General features: G+C 36.5%; 1 pseudogene; it reads left to right on the forward strand.

The window, feature by feature from the left end:
- The first annotated feature begins 19,352 nt into the window (after positions 1 to 19,352).
- Positions 19,353 to 19,993, forward strand: LOC104662384 (annotated as a pseudogene).
- The last annotated feature ends 884 nt before the right edge of the window (positions 19,994 to 20,877 follow it).

The following is a 20,877-nucleotide window of genomic DNA, read 5'->3' on the forward strand; positions in this document are numbered from 1 at the left end:
TTATTCCTGGTTAACAGGATAAGTTAGCAAACATATACTGAACCCCAGTTAAATGAGCTGCATGGTGCTAAGTACCCCAGAAGGGTTTCTCAGCTTCCATGTTCTGAGTAACAGAGTCTTTGGACAGGTCCTGGTGTAGCTAGAAATGTGGCCAGGAACAACATCATGCATTTACTCAAGTGTGCTGTGCAAATTCTAGTATTTTCTGTGCGCACAATGATGTCAGAAATTTGGGAGGCCCTGCCAAAATTATTAAAAACCAAAAGTACATATATTCCCTGTTCCTTTGAAGGTTATAATCTAGTAGAGCAGCAGACTGGATACTTAAAATGACTTAAAAATTATTACTGAGCATGATATTGGTTTTAAAAAGCTAAAGTACTACTTAGATACCACTTTACTGGGAGAGATTAAAATTGGTGGAATAAATCGAAATTAGAGATTTGGCTTTAAGCAGGCAATGGACATGAATTTCATAGAAAAGGAAATACTCCATGACTAGAATCGGAGCTAAGTAAGAAAAGGTATAGAAGGCCAAAGGAGATGACACTGATTGAATTGCTGCTTTGAATGGACCAACTTAGGCTGCCATAAGAAATAAGGCTAAAAAGTTGCATTGTGATTATTTGAGAAATAGCTGTGAATGCTATACTGAGGAGTGTGAATCTATCAGCTTATCAGTTGTATTAAGTTTTCTATTATGGTTGTAACAAATTACCATGCATTTGGTGGCTGGCTTAAAACAATTCAAATTTATAATCTTAGGGTTCTAAAGGTCTGAAGGTTTAAATAGGTTGACCCAGCTGTACTCCTTCTGGAGACACTGGAGAGATTCCATTTCCTTGCCTTTTAAAGTTTCTAGATACCGCCTGCATTTATTGGCTTCTGGACCCTTCCTTGCATCACTCTGACCCCTCCCCTGCCATCACGTCTTCTCTTCCTCTGCTTTTGTTGTCACATTGTCTTCTCACTGGCTGTGACCTCCTCTATTTTATAAGGGCCCTGTGATTATATTGGGACCACTCAGATAAACTAGAATAATCTCCCAATCCCCAAATCCACAACTTAATCCCAATGCAAAGTCTTTTTTTTTTTTAACCACTTAAATTAACATATTTACAGGTTCCAGGGATTAGGATGTCTAAATGTTTTAGGGGGAGCGAGGGACATTATTCAGCCTACATCAGCATAGTTAATATGTCGTTGTTACAGGTTACTGAAAGGAAGGTGAGATGATGTCCTTATATATGACATTTTATTTCTTTATGGCAGTGTGTATGTTTGTGTGTGTGTGTATGTGTGTGTAACCACTCATATTCATATGCTCAAGCCCAGGCAATACTGTCTTCAAAAAAGTATTTTGTATTTAACCAGATATATTGGAAACTATGTGAATACATGATTTTATCATTTTTTAGTCTCTATTTTATACCTATTGCCTAACAAAATGTCAGGTACATAACAGATTCATAGTAATTCATTGAAGCAATATTGGGCAAGTAATTACCTTCTCTATGGCAAGAAAAAATGGTAGTTAATCACTAGCTAGAATAAATCAATTTTCTCATATGAATGATTTAACTGGATTATTTCAGGAAATAAAAACCTGTATAGACAGCAAGATGGTGAATAGATGGTCATGAGAGTTGCAGCTCACCATCATGCCCTCTGTCTTACGCCTTATTAGTAACAATCTGATTTTATCATTAATTTACTTGATAGCTTCACCCACCTAAACATATGCTCCTTGAATTAGCACTGCTCCTTCTGCTTCTTCCTCTTCTTTCTTCTCTTTTTTTTCCTCCTCAGTGCCTGGTGTAATTATTGGTTCATAGTAGATTCTTGATAAGCTTCCCTATCGATAATATACAGCCATTTGTAAAATATAGTGGAGAAAATTCGACTTATATTAGAAACAATATAGACATGAACTGAACTGAGTAGTACATATGGCTAACAAAACCTTAATATACCATAAAAGATGTTTCAAAAATGAGATTCCAGTTTGGACTAAATTAACATACAAATTTAAGGCACTTCCAAGTAAAATTTCAAAAGAACTATTTTTATAATTTGACAAGATGATTCAAAACTTTATCTGAGAAGATGAAACATGATAAGAACCAATTATTCTTCTGAAATTTAAGATGAACATTTGAACTACTGGATATTATTAAGTAGTATAATGATATTAAAATAGTGTGTTTCTGGTACTGAAGGTACAGCTAGGACATAATGGAGATTCCTAAAATGGTTGTGTGTGTGCTCATGTTATAAATATCATTTCAAATTAGTAAAGAAAGGCTAGATTATTCAGAGAATAGTCTGACAACTGGATAATCATACAGGACAAAAAATTAGTTCCCTATCTCTCACTGTATCAAGAAAATGCAGATTATCATATCTTGGAAATTAAAATCCACAAACTGGCAAATAATTAGGCAACATTGTAGTGAGGAAAGCTTTTATAAGCAGGTCATATTTACAGAAAAACACATTATGAAAGAATAATTTATTTTATCATAAAATGGGAAATGACACAAAGGATTAACTCAGGAGTAGGTTTAGTCCACACATTTTAGCTTTTCCAGATCATCAAGGAGAATTCTATAATTGTCATACAAATTTCTCTCCCCGACTTCTGTCAAATGGCACTTCTGCCATTTTCCAAATGAACCAATCTCTTAGCCACTCCTTGTGTTCGGCATATTCCCTCTCACACAATTCTTGATATTCATCTTAAACACTTCTCATTTGCATGAAAATGTGACAGCATGGAATGACTTGCCCACAAGGCATACATTATTTTGAAGATGACCTATAGATAAATTCTTTATTTCAGGTAGAATTAACCAAATGGAGCTAAAAAAGCAACTCCTAGAAGGCTTACAAAACTCATGGGCTCCCCAGAGTTTGCTATTTCTTTTCGAACTGTGTGAACGTGATATACCAAATTAAATTCAAAGGCCAAAGACTCATCTCAATGGAATTTGTGGTTGCAGACACATGAAACTTACTTAAACAAAACTTGTATTTTCCACAGTTGTGCCTGAAACTTCCCATGGCAAGAATCTTTACACCACCACTAATAGCTTAGTGAACAAATTGCTTAGTTTATAGCTATAGCCAGTTCTGTCAGCAGAGGAAAGAATTAAGATAAACCTATTAGACTACAGTTATATGATAATAAATCAAAACAGTCATTCTAAAGACTTAATTTTAAAACATAGGTGGAACATGAGTAAGTATCCTGATGCTTGGTTTAATGAATATTTAGTGGGAAGAACAACAAGAAAATACATTATTTATAAAATGATTCCTTAATCATGGTACTACTGGAATAATACAATCTAATTCTGCCATGTTTGATGTTCGTAGGAAAATCTGACAAAGGGCCTATACATGGATAAAAGTAACATGTAAGTAATAATTAAATAGAATAAGAAATAAATCTTTGATTTAAGAACTCATAGTACTATTTTAATAGAATAATAGAGATATGTTCTAGTTATTAATGAATATATCCTTTGACATGGGTTATTCCAATTGTTGGAGCTAGAAGTTAATTATTTAAAAAAGCTTTAATCTTAGGCATTAAAAATTATTTTTATTTTCAATTTTTGTGGGTGCATAGTAGGTGTATACATTTGTGGGGTACATGAGATGTTTGATATAGGCATACAATGTGAAATAAGCACATCTCATAAGCACAAATGCAGAATAGAAGTCTAGAAGTACTATAAGGATATCTATGGTATGTGGTTCAAATGCATATTTCTGGAATTCCTACTGCCATAATGCACTTTCAAGACATATCTTTCCCTCCACATTGTAACATTTATACAATTTTTATTACCTGTGATGGCATGCCATAATTAAATCTTTAGCATTATTTTTTCTTACAATTACATGAAATAATGATTCAGTGTATTCTCTATGGAGTCTTAGGATTGATGAAATTCAGAATATGTCCAGCAGCATTCTGTGTGCTAAGGATACTTGGACTCTCTTCTTATAAATCTCTGATTCTAAACATACACCGAAGGTTCTTGAATAATGTCATTTTGTTACATGCTGTTTTGTATATTGATGAGAAAATAAAATGGATTCCTGGCTGGAGCCACTGCCTGTGTGGAGCTTGCATGTTCTTCCCATGTCCATGTGGGTTTTCTCTGGCTACTCTGGTCTCCTTCCATATCCCAAAGGTGTACATGTGCACCTTAGATGAATTGGCATAATAAATTGTCCCCATCTGGGCAAGCGTGAGTATGTGTGTGATTGTGTGCCCTGTTATGGGTTGGCATCCTGTCCAGAGTTGATTCTTGCCTGGTATTCTGAGCTGCTAGAGTAGGCACTGGACACCCAAGACCCTGAACTGGAATGAATGGGTAAATAATTATCTTACTCATTACAAAGTAATATTTCTTAAATGTATGTGTAGCCCATATTTATTTCAATGCTTAATATTAGAAGTGTTTTGGTCTTTATGAGCAATGGGGAAAGGACTCCCTATTGAATAAGTGGTGCTGGGATAACTGGCTAGTCATATGTAAAAGATTGAAACCGGACCCCTTCCTTACATCACATACAAAAATCAACTCGAGATGGATTAGAAACTTAAATATAAAACCCAAAACTATAAAAACCCTGGAAGACAAACTTGACAATACCATTCTGGACAGAGGAATGAGCGAAGATTTCATGATGAAGACATGGAAAGCAACTGCAACAAAAGTAAAAATTGACAAATGGGATCTAATTAAGCTTAAAATCTTCTGCACTGCAGCAGAAACTACCAACAGAGTAAACAGACAACCTAAAGAACTGGAGAATATTTTTGCAAACTATGCATCTGACAAAGGTTTACACCTTTGTGTAAATATCTATCAGAAACTTAAACAAATTTACAAGAAAGAAACAAAAACCCCATTAAAAATTGGGCAAAGGACATGATCAAACACTTTTACAAATAAGACATGCATGTGGCCAACAAGAATACGGGAAAAAAGCTCAATATCACTGATTATTAGAGAAATGCAAATCAAAACCACAATGAGATACCATCTCACACCAGTCAGGAAGACTATTATTAAAAAGTCAAAAAATAACAGATGCTTCTGATGCTCCAGAGAAAAGGGAATGCTTATATACTGTTGGTGGGAGTGTAAATTAGTTTATTCATTGTGAGAAGCAGTGTGGTGATTCCTCAAAGAGCTAACATCAGAACAACCATTCAACCCTGTTGTCCCATTACCTAGAGAAATAGAAATAATTCTATCATAAAGATACATGCACATGAATATTCATTGCAGTACTATTCACAATAGCAAAGACATGGACTCAACCTAAATGCCCATCAATGACAGATTAGATAAAGAAAATGCGGTACATATACATAGTGGAACATTATGTAGCCATAAAAAAGAATGAGATTATGTCTTTTGTAGGAACATGGATGGAGCTGGAGGCCATTATCCTCAGCAAACTAGTGCGGGAACAGAAAACAAAAATCAGCATATTCTCACTTACAAGTGGGAAAAAATGATGAGAACTCATAGATACAAAGAGAGAAACAACACACACTGGGGCCTACTTGAGAATGGAGTGTGGGAGGAAGGGAAAAATAACAATTAGGCACTAGGCTTCATAACTGGGTGATGAAGTAATCTGTATAACAGATCCCTTGTGATATGAGTTTACCTATATAACAAACTTCCACATTTATCCCTGAACCTAAAATAAAAGGTTAAAAAAGTAAAAATAAATAAATAAATAAATAAAACTATAAATCCACGTGAAACCCTCCTCCCCACCTCCCCAGAAAAAGAAATGGAAGTTTGGTGATTTTTTTGTGAGCAAAATATACCATAGAATCTTTAACTCTTGTTGATGTCAATTAGGCTATGGTGAAATTGGCTTTTTTTTTTTTAAGAGTTAAATTTTCTTTCTTTTTATTATTATTATTATTATTATTATTATTATTATACTTTAAGTTCTAGGGTACATGTGCATAACGTGCAGGTTTGTTACATATGTATACTTGTGCCATGTTGGTGTGCTGCACCCATCAACTCGTCAGCACCCATCAACTCATCATTTATATCAGGCATAACTCCCAATGCAATCCCTCCCCTCTTCCCCCTCCCCATAATAGGCCCCGGAGTGTGATGTTCCCCTTCTTGAGTCCAAGTGATCTCATTGTTCAGTTCCCACCTATGAGTGAGAACATGCGGTGTTTGGTTTTCTGTTCTTGCGATAGTTTGCTGAGAATGATGGTTTCCAGCTGCATCCATGTCCCTACAAAGTACACAAACTCATCTTTTTTTATGGCTGCAGAGTATTCCATGGTATATATGTGGCAAATTTTCTTAATCCAGTCTGTCACAGATGGACATCTGGGTTGATTCCAAGTCTTTGCTATTGTGAATAGTGCCGCAATAAACATACATGTGCATGTGTCTTTATGGCACCATGATTTATAATCCTTTGGGTATATACCCAGTAATGGGATGGCTGGGTCATATGGTACTTCTAGTTCTAGATCCTTGAGGAATCTCCATACTGGAAATTGGTTTTCTTATACTTCATTTAGATCAATGTCACAATTTCCAAGAACCTATCCAGGATGTTTAGTGAAGATTTATTGTAATGACAGAAATGCAACGTTGTTACACATGTGAGGTCACATCATTGCAAAGTATCCTTATCTAGCACCAGACTTTCTTCTACCAACAGCTCCTCTCCACTTCTACACATAAAATATTCATTTCACATCATGAATAACCTCTTTGCTAAATGATGTATGCTTTAAGACAATAGAAGGATTTTAATACGTTGTTTCTGAGACAGTCTTCTATGCCAACGTGGTACACATGTGGCCTGGGTGAGTGAAAAATTATGAATGTTTTCTTTATAGAAATGCTTGCCAATAACTGAATATCTGTTTTCCTGCTTCTAACCCAAATATAGTGTCCATTTTATGGACCAATTTAATCATCATCTGACTTTTAAAATTTTTGTCATAATTGTTTCTACTTGTCATCTCTATACTTATCACTCTACCTCTTTAACATTTTTCTAATTAAAAAATATTATTTTGGCTACAAGACCTTTCAAGGTAGAATTGTATTCATAAATGACATATTTTCCATTTTGAGACTAAAGGTAAACCTACATATTTTTTTAAAACCATTGCCACAGCATGAGTTCTGTGTCAGTTATAAGCTAGAGCCCCTCTGTTTGGTATAATTAAGCTGGTTTGTTCTTGTGATTACAAAGGCAAGAAGAAGTAGAATACATGGACATCAGGAAGGGAAAAAGAGAAAGAGTATAGCCAAATTATGATATATTTCTGTGTCTACATTTTTGCTAATTTTTGCACTTTACATCAGAAGCATTTTTGCCATTTAGTTAGTGTTCCTAATTATAAAGCTAACAGGTGAAACATTCATTTATTTATTCAACAGATACATCTTGAGTGACTACTGTGTACTAGGATTTGTCATCAGTACTAAATAGAACAGGCAGAATTTGCATAAGGTTTTATTAAATTGAAAACTAGCTTGATTAACTGTTCCCACATTACTAGGCATTAGGTTGTTTTCCATTTTCTTCTTTGAAATATAGATCTTTCCCTTCCTTTGTATTATTTTCTTGGGATAAACTACCAGAAATGGAATAGTTTTCCAAAGATGTGAGCATTTTCTGGGGGTGGAGTGGGGAGGGGAAAATATCAGTTTATAGTTAAACATTTTAATGTTTCCACATCAAAATAGTAATTTGCTCACAAACAAACAAAAACGTTTTACAATAGTTTGGATAGTAGGATGTTTAAGATAAAAGTATAGACACTTTTAATAACAATGATGGGTTTTTGGGCAAATAAATTGCTTAATTTATTTACATTAAAATTATTATTTAGGTCTTTGAATTAAAAAGATAGCTTTAGTTCTTAAAAAATTAAAGGATATTGGTTTTACTTTTGAATATTTACAACTAATAAGATGAAGTTGATCAAATATAAATGTAGCATAATTTTTAGAAGTACTACTTAATCAAAGTCAGTGACATTATGGAAAATGGAGAAATGCTTATGGACAAAGAAATCTGAACTTTGAACAAGCTCTGGAAGACCTTCTCTAAGAACTAATTCTAAATTTTTCAAAGGATGTAACAGATGATCTGAGAAGTCCCCTTGCTTTCTGGAGCACTGTGATAACAGGATAATTCATGTTTCCACTGTGTACACAGGGATTTAAAAACATTACTTACACCCATCACCTGCTCATTGGTGAAAGATTAGATCCTTATAAACATGCACATATATGTCTACATCAGACATTCTTCATAACTGCTTCTGATGTGAGTGTCCCTGTCTGATATAACCATCACCAAACCCTTTTGGACATTATTTCTAGCCATTCCCATGGGATAGGTGCACACACATATCTGTTACCTCTTTCAACCAAAAGCTAAAAGTGAATTTAAGAACCAGTTAATGCAGCAGCTTTAATTTTTTAAACTACAAAATAAAATCAATAAGTCAGTTAGGACATTAGAAAATGGCTGCAAACAGTAGATCAGGTTTAACACAAAAGCAAAAACAAAACAAAAACCAATGAAAGATACTAAATATCAAAGAGATATTGATCACAGTTTTGTGGTACTTCCTCTTTAACATGGTAAATTATTCAGTTTCATTCTTGATTAAAGAGAGGAAAAAGATAAGTATTAAATAATTCCTAATATACTTTTTTTTTACTTCCATAATATTGGTTCTAAAATGAACTAAGATAGTTTTGTGGGTGGAATTTCAGTGTTATCAGCATTATGAGAGAGAGAAAATAAGAGCAAATTTCAGCAAGAAAAAGTGCCTGCACAAATATACCATGTAAAACAGTATCAGAGACATATAGACTAACTTATCTCTGATATAAAGAAAATTATAAATTAGTGTATTTCAGATAGTCTAATACAGTATGTTTAATTTTACCATCAGCAATTTACTATCAAAAGTTACATAACCACTTAGGGACCAATGAAAAGAACAAACTAAGCCCAAGGTTATTAGAAGAAAAGAAATAAGAAAGATAGGAGTAAAAATAAATGAAAAAGAGACAAAAAATAGATAAAATCAACAAAAGTAAGAGTTGGATTTTGAAGAGACAAAATCAACAAATCTTTAGCTAAAGAAAAATAAAAGATTAAATTAGAAATGAAAAGGGAAACCTTTCAATTGATATCACATAAATATAAAGGATTGTAAGAGATTACTATGAACAATTATATACCCACAAATTGAATAACCTACAAGAAATTGATAAATTTCTAGAAACATGTAGTATACCAAAACTGATTCAGGAAGAATTACAAAATCTGAACAAACCAATAACAAGTAAGGAGACTGAATCTCTAATAAAAAGTCTCTCATCAGAGAAAAGTCCAGCACCTGCTTGTTTCTCTGTTGAATTTTATTGAATACTTAAAGAACTAACAATAACCTCTACTCAGCCTTTTCTAAAAATGAAGTAAAAAACTTCTAAACTCATTTGTTAAGCCAGCTTTTCCTTTATACCAAAGTCAGATAAGGACACTATGAGAAAAGGAAACAGACCAATATCCCTGATGAAAATAGACTTAAAAATCCTCAACCAAATATTAGCTAACTGAATTCAACGTCTTAAAAAGATCATTCACCATGACCAGCTGGGATATATTCCAGAGATGCAAGGAAAATAAACACATGCATATCCATCAAAGTGATAACCATAATAACATAATTCAAGACAAAAATGATACAATCATCTCAGCAGATACAAAAAAGCACTTGACAAAATTCAGCATCCTTTTCTAATAAAACATTTTCAACAAATTAGGTATAGAATGAATGCATGTGAACATATTAAAGGCCATAAATGACAAGCACACAGCTAACATTACACTCAATGATGAAAAACTGAAAGCTTTTCTTCCAAGATAGGAACAAGACAAAGTCCACTCTCATCAGTTTTGTTTAACATAGTACTAGAAGTCCTCAAAGAGCAGTTAGCCACAACAAAGAAATCAACAATATCCACATTGCAAGGCAAGATGTTAAGTTGTCTCTACAGATGACAAAATTATGTATATAAAAACTCTAACAACTCCACCAAAATCTGTTAGAACTAATAAACAAATTCAGTAAATTTGTAATATACAAAGCCAATCTACAAAAACAACTAACATTTCTATACACTAACAACATACTGTTTGAAAAAAATCAAGAAATCAACCCCATTTACTGTAAGTACAAAAAATAAAATACAGATGGTCCTTAAGATGGTTTGACTTAGAAATTTTCAACCTTAGAATACTATAAATGTGATACATATTCACTAGAAAGTGTACTTTGAGTACTCATACAAACATTCTATTTTTCACTTTTCATATAATATTCAATAAATTACATGAGATATTCAACACTTCATTATAAAACAGGCTTTGTGTTAAATGATATTTTGTTCAGCTATAGGCTAATATATGTCTTCTGAGCACATTTAAGTTAGACAAGGCTAAGCTATTCTCTTCAATAGGTTAGGAGTATTAAATGTATTTTAATTTATAATATATTCAATTTATGATTGGTTTATTGGAATGTAACCCCATCTTAAGGAGAATCTGTAATTCAGAATAAATTTAACCAAGGATGTGAAAGACCTATACACTGAAAACTATAAATATTTGACAAAAGAAATTGAAGACACAAATACATGGAAACATATCCCATGTTCGTGAATCAGAACAATTAATATTGTTAAAATGTCAATACCACCCAAAGTGATAGTGATTCAATGCAACCTCTGTGAAAATTCCAATGACATTTTTCACATAAATAGAAAAAAATCCTAAAATTAGTAGGAATCCACAGAATGTTGTGTGTCAGTTTATTTTTACGCTGCTGATAAAGACATACCTAAGACTGGATAATTTATACAGGAAAAAGGGTTTAATGAACTTACAGTTACAAGTGACTGAGGAGGCCTCACGATCATGGTGGAAGACAAGGAAGAGCAAGTCACATCTTACATGGATGACAGGAGGCAGAAAGAGCTTGTGTGGGGAAACCCCCATTTTTAAAATGATCAGATCTCAGGAGATTTATTCACTATCACAAGAACAGCATGGAAAAGACCCACCCCCATGATTCAATTACCTCCCATCAGGTCCCTTGCACAACATGTGGGAATTCAAGATGAGATTTGGGTGGAGACACAGCCAAACCACATCAGACCCCAACCAGTCAAAGCAATTTTGAGCAAAACAAAACAAAAAAAAAACCCTTCAAATAAACAACAAAAACCTCAAAATGTAAGCTATGGTCATCAAACTACCTAACTGAAAATGTACTACAAAGCTATAGTAACCAAAAAATCACTGTAGTGGCATAAACACAGATAAATAGATGACTAGAAAAGAATTGAGAGCCCAGAAATAAATCTATGGATTATAGTAAAATTGATTTTTGATAAAGATAACAAGGGCACACAGTGGAGAAAGGAAAGTTTCTTCAACAAATGGTGCTGGGAGAACTGAATATTCACATGTAGAGAAGTAAAATTAGACCATCATCTCATATCATGTAGAGAAATCAACTGAAAATGAATTATAAACTTAAAAATTCTGAAACTTTAAAACTACTAAAAGAAAACTTAAAGGAAAAACCTCCATTAAGTTTCATTGCCCAAAGTATTAAAAATCTTTGCTTTAGGCAATAATTTTTTGGAGATGACCTCAAAAGCACAGGTAGAAAAATCAAAATAGGCAAATGAGATCACATTAAACGAAAAGTTTTTGTAAGCCAAAGGAAACAACCAAAGAGTAAAGAGGCAGCCCACAGATTTGGAGAAAATATTTGCAAATTCTACCTGTGATGAAAGCCTAGTATCTAAAATATATAAAAACTCAAACAACTCAACAACAAGAAAACAAATAACCCTATTGAAAATAGGCAAAGGACCTGAGTAAATATTTCTCAAAGGCAGACATGCAATTACCAATAGGCAACTGAAAAACAGTGCTCAACATCACTAATCGTAAGGGTAATGCAGATCAAAACCATGAGCCATCACCTCACATCTGTTAGAATATCTGTTATTAAGCAGATGAGAAATAAGAGTTGATGATGTGGAGAAAGGGGGATTTCTTGTACATTGTTGGTGGGAATGGAAATTAGTACAGTCATTATGAAAAGCAATATGGAGGTTCTTCAAAAAACTAAAAATAGAATTACCATATGATTCATAAATCCAAGTTCTGGGTATATACCCAAAGAAATTCAAATCAGTACATTGAAGAGATATCTGCATTCCTGTATCCATTACAGCATTATTCAAAACAGACAAGAGATGGAAACAACTTAAGAGTCCACGTGCAGATGAATGAATAAAGAAAACGTGGAGGAAGGTGCCAAGATGGCCGAATAGGAACAGCTCCAACCTCCAGCTCCCAGGGTGAGTGACACAGAAGATGGGTGATTTCTGCATTTCCAACTGAGGTACCGGGCTCATTTCACTGGGGTGTGTCGGACAGTTGGTGCGGGACAGTGGGTGTAGCCCAACCAGCAAAAGCTGAAGCAGGGCAAGACATCACCTCACCCAGGAAGTGCAAAGGGGAAAGGAATTTCTTTTCCTAGCCAAGGGAAACCGTGACACACAAAACCTCGAAAATCAGGTAACTCCCACCCTAATACTGTGCTTTACCAAGAGTCTTAGCAAACGGCACACCAGGAGATTATATCCTGTGCCTGGCTCGGAGGATCCCACACCCATGAAAACTCCCTCATTGCTAACACAGCAGTCTGAGATCTAATTGCAAGGTGGCAGCGAGGATGGGGGAGGGGCGCCCACCACTGCTGAGGCTTAAGTAGGTAAACAAAGTGGCTGGGAAGCTCCAACTGGGTGGAGCCCACCGCAGCTCAAGGAGGCCTGCCTGCCTCTGTAGACTCCACCTCTGGGGCAGGGCATAGCTAAGCAAAAAGCAGCAGAAACCTCTGCAGATGTAAATGTCCCTGTCTGACAGCTTTGAAGAGAGTAGTGATTCTCTCAGCATGGAGTTTGAGATCTGAGAACAGACAGACTGCCTGCTCAAGTGGGTCCCTGACCCCCGAGTAGCCTAACTGGGAGACATCCCCCACTAGGAGCAGACTGACACCTCACACCTCACGCAGCCGGGTACACCTCTGAGATGAAGCATCCAGAGGAACAATCAGACAGCAGCACTTGCTGTTCAGCAATATTCTCTCTTCTGCAGCATCCACTGCTGATACCCAGGCAAACACGGTCTGGAGTGGACCTCAAGCAAACTCCAACAGACCTGCAGCTGAGGGTCCTGACTGTTAGAAGGAAAACTAACAAACAGAAAGGACATCCACACCAAAACCCCATCAGTACGTCACCATCATCAAAGACCAAAGGTAGATAAAACCACAAAGATGGGGAAAAAGCAATGCAGAAAAGCTGAAAATTCAAAAAATCAGAGCGCCTCTCCCCCTCCAAAGGAACACAGCTCCTTGCCAGCAATGGAACAAAGCTGGATGGAGAATGACTTTGACGAGTTGAGAGAAGAAGGCTTCAGTCGATCAAACTTCTCAGAGCTAAAGGAGGAACTATGAACCCAGTGCAAAGAAACTAAAAATATTGAAAAAAGATTTGATGATCCTAGGTGTCTCAGCTGGTTTGAGAAATAAAGGGAAAGAGTACAAGAGAGGGAAATTTAAAGCCAGGTGTCTCAGGGAGACATCACATGTCGGCAGGATCCATGATGTTCTCCGAGCCATAAAACCACCAAGTTTTCATTAGCAGTTTTCAAAAGGGGAGGGAGTGCATGAATAGGGTGTGGTCACAGAGATCACATACTTCACAAGGTAATAAAATATCACAAAACAAGTGGAGGCAGGGCGAGATCACAGGACCACAGGATGGGGTGAAATTAAAATTGCTAATGAAGTTTCAGGCACGCATTGTCATTGATAACATCCTATGAGGAAACAGGGTTTGAGAGCAGACAACCTTTCTGACCAAAATTTATTAGGCGGGAATTTCCTTGTCATAATAAGCCTGGGAGCGCTACAGAGACCGGGGCTTATTTCATCCCTTCAACTTCGATCATAAAAGATGGCATGCCTTAAGGGGACCATCTATAAACCTACCCTCAGGGTACATTCTCTTTCTCAGGGATGTTCTTTGCTGAGAAAAAGAATTCAGTGATATTTCTCATATTTGCATTTGAAAGAGGAGAAATATGGCTCAGTTCCATCTGGCTCACCAGAGGCCAGATGTCTTACCTCTGGTGTTCCATGAACATTGCTGTTATCCTGTTCTTTTTTCAAGATGCCCAGATTTCATATTGTTCAAACATACATACTCTACGAACAATTTGTGCAGTTGGTGCAATCATCACAGGGTCCTGAGGTGACATATATCCTCCTCAGCTTACCAAGAAGATGATGAGATTAAGAGATTAAAGTAAATACAGGCACAGGAAATCACAAGGTTATTGACTGGGAAAGTGATAAGTGTCCATGAAATCTTCACAATTTATGTTCAGAGATTGCAGTAAAGACAGGCGTCAGAAATTATAAAAGTATTCATTTAGGGAGCTAATAAATGTCCATGAAATCTTCACAATTTATGTTCTTCTGCTGTGGCTTCAGCCGGTCCCTCCATTTGGGGTCCCTGACTTACCACAATAGACAAATGAATAAATAGAATAACAAATGCAGAGAAGTACATAAATAACCTGATAGAGACGAAAACCATGACACAAAACTACGTGACAAATGCACAAGCTTCAGTAACCAATTCAATCAAGTGGAAGAAAAGGTATCAGTGATTGAAGATCAAATGAATGAAATGAAGTGAGAATAGAAGTTTAGAGAAAAAAGAGTAAAAAGAAATGAACAAAGCCTCCAAGAAATATGGAATTATGTGAAAAGACCAAATCTCCATCTGATTGGTGTACCTGAAAGTGTCAGGGAGAATGGAACCAAGTTGGAAAACACTCTGAAGGATATTATCCAGGAGAACTTCCACAACCTAGCACGGCAGGCCAATATTCAAATTCAGGAAATACGGAGAATGCCACAAAGATACTCCTCAAGAAGAGCAACTCCAAGACACACAACTGTCAGATTCACCAAAGTTGAAATGAAGGAAAAACTGTTAAGGGCAGTCAGGAAAGGTCAGGTTACCCACAAAGGGAAGCCCATCAGACTAACAGCAGATCTCTCAGCAGAAACTCTATAAGCCAGAAGAGGGTGGGGGCCAATATTCAACATTCTTAAAGAAAAGAATTTTCAACCCAGAATTTCATATCCAGCCAAACTAAGTTTCATAAGTGAACAAGAAATAAAATCCTTTACAGAGAAGCAAATGCTGAGAGATTTTGTCACCACCAGGCCTGCCTTACAAGAGATCCTGAAGGAAGCAATAAACATGGAAAGGAACAACAGGTACCAGCCATTGCAAAAGCATGCCAAAATGTAAAGACCATCGATGCTAGAAAGAAAATACATCAACTAATGAGCAAGATAAGCAGCTAACATCATAATGACAGGATCAAGTAAACACATAACAATATTAACCTTAAATGTAAATGGGCTAAATGGTCCAACTAAAAGACACAGACTGGCAGAATGGATAAAGAGTCAAGATCCATCAGTTTGCTGTATTCAGGAGACTCATCTCATGTGCAGAGACACACATAGGCTCAAAATAAAGGGATGGAGGAAGACCTACCAATCAAACAGAAAACAGAAAAAGGCAGGGATTGCAACCCTAGTCTCTGACAAAACAGACTTTATGCCAACAAAGATCAAAAGAGACAAAGAAGGCCATTACATCATGGTAAAGGGATCAATTCATCAGGAAGAGCAAACTATTCTAAATATATATGTACCCAATACAGGAGCACCCAGATTCATAAAGCAAGTCCTTAGAGACTTACAAAGAGACTTAGACTCCCACACAATAATAACGGGAGGCTTCAACACCCCACTGTCAACATTAGACAGATCAACGAGACAGAAAGTTAACAAGGATATCCAGGAATTGAACTCAACTCTGCACCAAGCAGACCTAATAGACATCTACAGACCTCTCCACCACAAATCACCAGAACATACATTCTTCTCAGCACCACATCACACTTATTCCAAAATTGACCACATAGTTGGAAGTAAAGCACTCCTCAATAAATGTGAAAGAACAGAAATTATAACAAACTGTCTCTCAGAGCACAGTGCAATGAAACTAGAACTCAGGACTAAGAAACTCACTCAAAATCACTCAACTACATGGAAACTGAACAACCTGCTCCTGAATGATTACTAGGTACATAACAAAATGAAGGCAGAAATAAAGATGTTCTTTGAAACGAATGAGAACAAATATACAACATACCAGAATCTCTGGGACACATTTAAAGCAGTGTGTAGAGGGAAATTTATAGCACTAAATGCCCACAAGAGGAAGCAGGAAAGATCTAAAATTGACACCCTAACATCAAAATTAAAAGAACTAGAGAAGCGAGAGCAAACACATTCAAAAGCTAGCAGAAGGGAAGAAATAACTAAGATCAGAGCAGAACTGAAGGAGATAGAGACACAAAAACCCTTCAAAAAATCAATGAATACAAGAGCTGGTTTTTTTGAAAAGATCAAAAAAATTGATAGACCACTAGCAAGACTAATAAAGAAGAAAAGAGAGAACAATCAAATAGATGCAATAAAAAATAATAAAGGGGATATCACCACCAACCCCACAGAAATACAAACTACCATCAGAGAATACTATAAACACCTCTACACAAATAAACTAGAAAATCTAGAAGAAATGGATAAATTCCTGGACACATACACTCTCTGAAGACTAAACCAGGAAGAAGTTGAATCCCTGAATAGACCAAAAACAGGCTCTGAAATTGAGGCAATAATTAATAGCCTACCATGCAAAAAAAGTCCAGGACCAGATGGATTCACAGTTGAATTCTACCAGCGGTACAGGGAGGAGCTGGTACCATCCCTTCTGAAACTATTCCAATCAATAGAAAAAGAGGGAATCCTCCCTAACTCATTTTATGAGGCCAACATCACCCTGATACCAAAGCCTGGCAGAGACACAACAAAAAAAGAGAATTTTAGACCAATATCCCTGATGAACATCGATGCAAAAATCCTCAATAAAATACTGGCAAACTGAATCCAGCAGCACATCAAAAAGCTTATCCACCATGAACAAGTGGGCTTCATCCCTGGGATGCAAGGCTGGTTCAACATATGCAAATCAATAAATGTAATCCAGCATATAAACAGAACCAAAGACAAAAACCACATGATTATCTCAATAGATGCAGAAAAGGCCTTTGACAAAATTCAACAGCCCTTCATGCTAAAAACTCTCAATAAATTCGGTATTGATGGAACATATCTCAAAAGAGTCAGAGCTATTTATGAGAAACCCACAGCCAATATCATACTGAATGGGCAAAAACTGGAAGCATTCCCTTTAAAAACTGGCACAAGACAGAGATGCCCTCTCTCACCACTCCTATTCAACATAGTGTTGGAAGTTCTGTCCAGGGCAATCAGGCAAGAGAAAGAAAGAAAGGGTATTCAAGTAGGAAAAGAAGAAGTCAAATTGTCTGTGTTTGCAGGTGACATGATTGTATATTGAGAAAACCCCATCATCTCAGCCCGAAATCTCCTTAAGCTGATAAGCAACTTCAGCAAAGTCTCAGGATACAAAATCAATGTGCAAAAATTACAAGCATTCTTATACAGCAATAAGAGACAAACAGAGAGCGAAATCATGAATGAACTCCAATTCACAATTGCTTCAAAGAGAATAAAATACCTAGGTATCCAAGTTACAAGGGATGTGAAGGACCTCTTCAAGGAGAACTACAAAACACTGCTCAGTGAAATAAAAGAGGACACAAGCAAATAGAAGAACATACCACACTCATGGGTAGGAAGAATCAATATTGTGAAAATGGCCATACTGCCCAAGGTAATTTATAGATTCAATGCCATCCCCATTAAGCTACCAATGACTTTTTTCGCAGAATTGGAAAAAACTACTTTAAAGTTCATATGGAACCCAAAAAGAGCCTGCATTGCCAAGACAATCCTAAGTCAAAAGAACAAAGCTGGAGGCATCACACTACCTGATGTCAAACTATACTACAAGGCTACAGTAACCAAAACAGCATGGTACTGGTACCAAAACAGAGATATAGACCAATGGAACAGAATAGAGCCCTCAGAAATAATACCACACATCTACAACCATCTGATCTTTGACAAACCTGACAAAAACAAGAAATGGGGAAAGGATTCCCTATTTAATAAATGATGCTGGGAAAACTGGCTAGCCATAATTAGAAAGATGAAACTGGATCCCTTCCTTACTCCTTATACAAAAATTAATTCAAGATGGATTACAGACTTAAATGTTAGGCCTGAAACCATAAAACCCCAGAAGAAAACCTAGGCAATACCATTCAGGACATAGGCATGGACAAGGACTTCATGTCTAAAACACCAAAAGCAATGGAAACAAAAGCCAAAATTGACAAATGGAATCTAATTAAACTAAAGAGCTCCTGCACAGCAACAGAAACTACTGTCAGAGTGATCAGGCAACCTACAGAATGGGAGAAAATTTTTGCAATCTACTCATCTGAAAAAGGGCTAATATCCAGAACCTACGAATAACTCAAGCAAATTTACAAGAAAAAAAAAAAAAAAAACCCAAAAGCGGGCAAGAGAAATAAACAGACACTTCTCAAAGAAGATGTTTATACAGCCAATAGACACATGAGAAAATGCTCATCATCCCTCGCCATCAGAGAAATGCAAATCAAAACCACAATGAGATACCATCTCACACCAGTTAGATTGACAATCATTAAAAAGTCAGGAAACAACAGGTGCTGGAGAGGATGTGGAGAAAGAGGGACACTTTTACACTGTTGGTGGGACTGTAAACTAGTTTGACCATTGTGAAAAACAGTGTGGCGGTTCCTCAAGGATCTAGAACTAGAAATACCATTTGACCATGCCATCCCATTACGGGATGTATACCCAAAGGACTATAAATCATGCTGCTATGAAGACATATGCACACATATGTTTATTGTGGCACTATTCACAATAGCAAAGACTTGGAACCAACCCAAATGTCCATCCATGACAGACTGGATTAAGAAAATGTGGCACATAGACGGAGGAGTTCCGGGGGCCAGGCAGTCGCCGTGAGTCTGGTATCCTGAGCTTCATGAGTTGAGCGCTGCTGCTCTGCAGTGGAGTCACCGCACCGCTCCTGTGATCATGGTGTTCTGCTTCACCAGCAGCAGTGTTAATTCATCTGCCTACACTATTTACATGGGAAAAGATAAATATGAAAATGAAGATCTGATCAAGTGTGGCTGGCCTGAAGATATCTGGTTTCATGTGGACAAACTCTCTTCGGCTCATGTATACCTTCGATTACATAAGGGAGAGAATATAGAAGACATTCCAAAGGAAGTACTGATGGACTGTGCCCACCTCGTGAAGGCCAATACCATTGAAGGCTGCAAGATGAACAACGTTAATGTGGTATATACGCTTTGTCTAACCTGAAGAAAACAGCTGACATGGATGTGGGGCAGATAGGCTTTCACAGGCAGAAGGATGTAAAAATTGTGACAGTGGAGAAGAAAGTAAACGAGATCCTGAGCCGATTAGAAATGACCAAAGTGGAGCGGTTCCCAGACCTAGCAGCAGAGAAAGAATGCAGAGATCGTGAAGAGAGGAATGAGAAAAAAATTCCAAATTCAGGAAATGGAAAGGAGAGAAAAAGAAGAAATGAAGAAGAAAAGGGAAATGGATGAACTTAGGAGCTATTCATCACTAATGAAAGTTGAAAATATGTCTTCAAATCAGGATGGCAATGATTCAGATGAATTCATGTAAAAGGAGGAAAGGACCTTCGAAAGATGTGAATGTAGAGACAATTACAGACATTTTGGTTTCATCCATGTTCTGAAGTATAAAATACAACCAAAATTCTACCTTCATCCTACCCAGAAGTTATAGATTTTCAAGTTTTCAAAAAATTGTACCTTTTTTGCTGACAGAAAAGGATCAGATATGTATAAAATAGTTGAACTTGACAGCATATAACCTAACGTGAAAATGTTTTTGCCAGAACATGTCTTGGTACCTTGTGAAAGCAGGCTGCCCTTGTTCTTGAGACAGACTTTAAAATGAACCAACTCTGAAAAGTACTTTTGTTGCTCTGATCTATCCCTGAAAACAGATGTCTTGAAACACTTTTCATATTCTTAAAACAATCTTCACTTCTGTTAAGAAGAACATGTTGGTGGGTAATTATGCGAATGTTTCCCTGTCCCTGATTTCCCGATTAGAAAAAAGGGTGTATGGGTTTTGAAAAAGAGATTTTTCAGAAGATTGTAAGCTTCAATATTCACGTTCCATCATGTCATCTGGGTCTGTTAGTGCAGTGACCCTCAACCCACTCTATCTCAGCTTTTATGTCCTTGCTTTCTCTGAGCAGGGGCCTCCATCTTAATATCATCATATATAAAGAAATTGATGGTGTTCATCAATGTGGGGCCTGTGGCAGTTGTTGCCTGAACACCAAGTAACCCAAGCCACCTATGCGACAACTTCTGGGCCCAGGAGTAATTTCTCAGCATTGAGGGTAAAATAGGATGGAGTGCTCTGTTGATCATTTGGGAGATGTAGGTTACCTGATTTGTCCCTTGGGATGCAGCATGAAGCAGAAGTCCATTTTGCAATTATGATTTTAGAAGGAACTAAGCATTTTACAAGCT

This window comes from Rhinopithecus roxellana, chromosome 1 (assembly GCF_007565055.1).
Source record: "Rhinopithecus roxellana isolate Shanxi Qingling chromosome 1, ASM756505v1, whole genome shotgun sequence".
NCBI lineage: Eukaryota > Metazoa > Chordata > Mammalia > Primates > Cercopithecidae > Rhinopithecus > Rhinopithecus roxellana.